The following is a 6,000-nucleotide window of genomic DNA, read 5'->3' as shown; positions in this document are numbered from 1 at the left end:
AAAAAAAAAGAAACACAAGTTGCTTTGATACATATGAAGCTTAACTTCATTCAATGATTTAATAAATGCAAGTTATGACAGCAGGATGTCTTTTTTTTCCTACTTATCAGATTGGCAACAATAAAAAGAGATTATAAAACATAGCATTGGCAACATTTGGGGGAAACGGATGTTCCAAACTGGTAGTGGGAGTATAAATTGACACAATCTCTTTGAAAGTCAGTTTGACAATATCTATTGAAATACCATTTAACTCATAAATTCCAAGCCAAATATTTTTTTCTACAGATATACCTACACATGCACTCAGTGATGTATTGTCAAGATATTCATTTCAGTATTGCTTGTAAAGAAAGGAAGGAAAAAAAGAAAGAAAGAAAAAGAAAGGAAGGAAGGAAGGAAGGAAGGAAGGAAGGAAGGAAGGAAGGAAGGAAGGAAGGAAGGAAGGAAGGAAGGAAGGAAGGAAGGAAGGAAGGAAGGAAGGAAGGAAGGAAGGAAGGAAGGAAGGGAAAGAAAGAAAGAAGACTGAAACGGAAATAACCTGTGTTCACTAATAGGTGATGGGTACATAAATTCTGGTATTTTTTTGGTAATTATCATGAAATAATTTAAAAGAATGTCCTAGAAGGATATAAAAAGTATATGTACCATATGAAAAAAAATCCATAATATTTATTAAATTAAAAAATTCATTTGCATAAGCATATGAGGTGAAGACAGGTAAATTTAAGACATTTTCCTATGTTATATGTGTGATAATATCTATCTTTTTATGCCGATTTCTACCTATTGCATAAAATTCATGCCTTAAATTCTACTGATATTTATTGGACAATCCTTACAGATTATTTTGCTTTCCCTCAAGCTTCTAATAACCAATGGTTTATTTTTAACATACCTCAAATTTTAACTCAGCTCCCATCCATACTACCTGTTCATTGGAGATTTCACACTCTTATCCCTAAACTCAATGGGTTTTGCATAGTTTCTGTTGTTGTTTGCTTTTTTGTTTATTTGTTTTTACCACTTAAAAAGAGACCTTTGTGTTTCAGAATATTAACTCTGAGAACTGACAATTTTTCCAGAAAAAAAGTACTAGAAGGTGTACATGGGCCTTTTCCCAGGGACCAGAAAGGCAACCACTTCCATTGAGAAGGAAACTTTTAATCCTTGAGCCCTAAAATTCACACTGTTCATGTGCACAATTCTTGACAGGCAAAACCCCCACTGCTTCAGTTTGGTTCTATTTATTTGTTCTGATTCAACTTTCTGATAAGCACAATTCAGAGGAAAAAGAGAATGTGGTTGGCTGGTAGATGAGGACAGATCATTGTGGGCCTTGAAAAGTAGTCACCAGAATTTACAAACAAATAGAGCACTTGGAAATGCCCCCAAAGCATATTATAATTAGTTCACCCCTTGTTTTAGTTTTCTATACTGCTAAAATTAGGTACCATAAAATGGGGTGACTTTAACATTGGGAATTTATTCGCTTAAAAGTTTACAGTTTTGAGTCTATGAGAACATACCAATTAAGGCATCATTAAGGAGATAGTTTGTTCCTGAAGAATGGCTGCCAGTGATCCTTGGCTCCTTTGGCACATGGCAAGATACGTGGTGGCATCTACTAGGCTGTCCTTTCTCTTCCAGGTTTTGTTGATTTCAGTTTCTTGCTTTCATGGCTTTCTCTCTCCCTCTATTCATCCTGTTTATAAAAAAGATTAAGACCCAATCTGGGCCATGCCTTAACTGAATTAACCTCATGAAATCTACTTACAATAGGTTTACACTCACAGGAATGGATTGACTTTAAGAACATGATTTTCTGAGGTACATACAGTTTCCAACCACCACACCCCTTCTCTGCTTCAGTATGACACTCAAGGACTACTTGATATTCCAGGTTTAAGCAACATTTTCCCAGTTTGCACTGGGTACATGGAAGACCCCAAGACACTTCATTTAGGACGTTAGGGACTTGTTCAGAAATGGGAAATCCTGCCAGGAGGGGCAAACTCAGCTTGGGCATCCCCTTTTGATGGAACATCTGATACTTCTTAGTGATGAGGTAGAAAGAGACTGCAAATGCCAAGGACTAAAGAAACACTTTTTGAATTAGTGCTGGAAGACTCAACTGCATATTTCACATTAGCACTTTCCTTCTAGATTGTGTTCTTATTAATCATTGTGAAACATTACAGCAGTAACCACTTCACCAAAAATGTTCATGAAAAGCACTATTAACCATCATGGCAAGACAGTTGTCTAATTAGAAACATACTCTTCCAGCTGAGCTGAGCTTTTGGAAATCACTGTGGTGGAGAGCAGAACAGCAAGATGTGCTGCAAGCCGTAATAGGAAACCATCATCCTGGTGAAAACATTATGCGTTTGGTGATTCCTGCCCCAGGTAGCATTTTTTCCAATTCCCTAACCCCACCCTGTCCCTTGGTAAACAATATTCTGGATTCTGGCTCTAAGAGTTTGATTATTCTAATTATTTCATACAGTGAGATGATACAATATTTGTCCTTTTGAGCTACTTTATTTCAGTCCACACGATGTCTTCAATGTTCAACTTTGTTGTCCTATGTACCAGAACAGCATCCCCTTTATAGCTGAATAATATTCTGTTGTGGTATATACCATATTTTGTTTATCACTCCATTGGTTTATGGGCACTTGGGTTGCTCTATCTTTCTATCTTTTGGCAATTGTGAATAATGCCAATATGAAAACCACCTTCATTCTTCTACATATGAAGATCCAGTTTTCCCAAAACCAATGTTCAAGAGACTGTTCTTTTCCAATTGAATGATTTGTGCCACCATGTCAAAAATCAGTTGGTCATAAATGTAAGGGTTGATTTCTGAGCTCTCAATTCTATTCCATTGTTCTTTGTATACGTTCTTGTGGTGATCTTAAGGCATTTTGATTACTGTGGCTTTGTAATGAGGGTCACCTCACTGAGATGGCTCCCTCATCTATTTGCTCATTGTATTCTGCCCATTGCTTTTTGCTTATTGTCTGCTCATTGTCTGTTTTTTCTTTAGGAGGCACCAGGTACGAAACCCAGAATCTCCCATGTGGGAGGCAAATGCTTAGCTGCTTGAGCCACATCTACTTTCTTCTTGCTTTGTTTTTGCTTGTTGTCTGCTCATTGTTTTTGCTCAATGTTTGCTTGTTGTTTATTTGTCTTGTTTAGGAGGCACTGGGAACCAAACCTGGGACCTCCCATGTGAGAGATGGGTGCTCAACTGCTTGAATCACATCCACTCCCCTGTAATGAGTTTTTTTCTTTATTTCTCTCTCTCTTTTTGTTGTAATGAGTCTTAAGATCAGGAACTCTGAGACATCAACTCCATTGTTCTTTTTCTAGATGGTATTAGCTGTTCAGGGCCCCCTACTCGTCCATATAAATTTGATGATTGGCTTTTCCATTTCTGCAAAGAAGGTTGTTGGATTTTTATCGGAATTGCACTGAACCTATATGTTGCTTTGAGTAGTATTGACATTGGACAATATTTAGTCTTTCAATCCATGAACTATGGAATATCTTTTTATTTATTTAGGTCTTAATTTCTTTTGGAACTGTTTTATAGTTTTCAGTGTATAAGTCCTTTACATCCTTTTAAAATTTATTCCTTTGCCATTTTGCTACTTAGTCTTTTTAACTTTTATACCTTTTTTGTCCCTCAATTCTTCCATTAATTCTACTTTCACATTGATTTGATTTTTATATCATACCACACTGAGTATCTTCTCATTTCTATCTGGATATTTTCCTTCATCTCCTTGTGCATATTAATATTCTTTTTTTTTTTTTCCTATGTTTATCTTTCCCTTTGAGATTCAAGGCCAGGGACCCACAAAGGGAGGACCAGCCAACTTCAAACTTCCCTAGGGAGGGGCTGAGGGGCTGAGAGAAGGTCAGAAAGGGATGCGTCTCAAGCCTTTGGGCAATTGCCTCCCAAATGGAAGGTCCCAGGTTCAGGTCACAGTGGTTCCTAAAGAAGATGAGCAGAGACAACAAGTAGACACAATGAGCAGAGACAATGAGCAGACACAATGAGCAGAGACAACAAGCAGACACAGCGAGCAGACAACAAGCAGACAGGCAAGGGAGACATCTCGAGGCGGGGGGGATGGAAAGCAGTTATCATTGAATGGCTTGTGCTCACCCCAAATCTTGGGGAAGTGGATTTTTATGTTCCTCTTTTGTGCCAGCAAGCTATGCTAGGGGTCAGACTCTACTGCTGCCTATATGAGAGTGGAGGATGGGCAACAGTAATCACCAAATGGAGAAAACAATTTGCTGGTATAGTTCATAATTTACCAGTATTTTCCTCCCACTCTTACTTTGATATTATGCAGTGTTCTACTGGACTCCAAAGTTTAAAAATAGTTGATTCAGACAGCCCCTGCTTGTTTAATTTTGAATTATAAAAAATAATAACAGCAAACACATCATGCTCACCACACATCAGGCTCAGCCCTCAATACTTTTATGTGATGCTCATTTCATCTTCATGACAGCCCTATAATCTTTTATTGCTGCTTCATGAGTGAGGAAGTTGAGACACAGAGAGATGGAGCAACAAGCCAGGATACCCACTAGGCTGTGTGGAGAACATGATTGGCACTGGAACCCAGACAGAGCAGCTCCAGAGGCCATCGTCTTAACCACTCTGCGTACTTCTTCTCTGTAGCCTACCTGGGTCTTCCACCAAGATTCCCCTTCCCACTTATTTCAGAGCAAGTACCTATCGTAGCTTGATTTCTGTTGACTCAATTGCTTGGAATTAAAAAGACTTGTTTGAAACTTGCTCAGCCACTTGCCTACTGTGTGTCATTGAACTGGGTGTTTACTCTCTCTGACTCAAGTTTTCTCTCTGGAAAATGAGAACAAGAACATCATCTATACAGGGTGTGAGGATTAAATGAGACATGTACAAAGCACCCAGTAGACTGACATGTGCGTAGTTGGTACTCAATATATGTTGGTTCCCTCCCTTGTTTATCCCTTCTTGCGGTCACCCCTCGGGCTGAAGCATGGTTTGCTGGCCTGGCAGGGGAGCGGCCGCGGTAGGCCAAGCTGCTGCCCCCTTAATAGGGTGGTTGGTCGGGCCCACCGCCACCCCTGAAGGGAACTCGGCATGGGCACAGAGTGCCCTCGGGTCTCCCCTTCTCGGCAGCCATGCTTCCGTGGCCGCCCCTCCTCCCGGATGGCGCCACACGATGCCTGTGGGGCGGCACCCTTCTTCTTCCTTCTCCCTGCGCAGGCGCAGGGCAGAAAATTCCAGTCTGCCCTTTTCCCCTCCCCCGACAGCAGCAACAGCCAGGCGTGGGCGGAGAAATCCAGTCTGCCCTTTTCCCCTCCCCCGACAGCAGCAACAGCCAGGTGTGGGCGGGAAACTCAAGTCTGCCCTCCACCCCAGCAACAGCAGCCACCATTCCCTAAACCCTGCCCCTTCCCCAGCAACAGCGACAGCCAATCCCTAACCACCACCCCTCCCCCGTCCAGTACCGCCCACTGACCTTTCGCCGGCAACCAATCAGAACAGGGCGTGGCTTCGACCAATCAGCCTTCCCCAGCCCCTATAAAACTGTTGCCTCTCCCTCAATAAAGGGGACTTGCGTGTTTACCTTGTCTCCGCGGTAGTTCTTCTGCCATGCGCCCTCCAGTCCTGAGAGCCCCCGACAAGGGCCTGGCCTCCCTTGTCCCCAGTTCGTCGCCTGCTTCTCCGGGCGACCCCTTCGTCGCCTGCTTCTCCGGGTGACCCCTTCGTCGCCGGCTTTGCCAGGCGACCCCGTCAGCCGAACCGCGCAACCCCTGTGAGACCGATCCCTCGTCTGCTGCCGGAACGACCCCTCGTCCCAAGCGGGACCGACCCCTCGTCCAGAGCTGGACCGACCCCTCGTCCGCAGCCAGACCCCACCTCTACCGACCGAGCAAGCCGTCGCACCTTCTTTTTTAATAGTCCCTGTATTAGTCAGCCAA

Source organism: Dasypus novemcinctus, chromosome 1 (genome assembly GCF_030445035.2).
Source record: "Dasypus novemcinctus isolate mDasNov1 chromosome 1, mDasNov1.1.hap2, whole genome shotgun sequence".
Classification (NCBI taxonomy): domain Eukaryota; kingdom Metazoa; phylum Chordata; class Mammalia; order Cingulata; family Dasypodidae; genus Dasypus; species Dasypus novemcinctus.
This window is presented reverse-complemented; position numbering follows the sequence as displayed.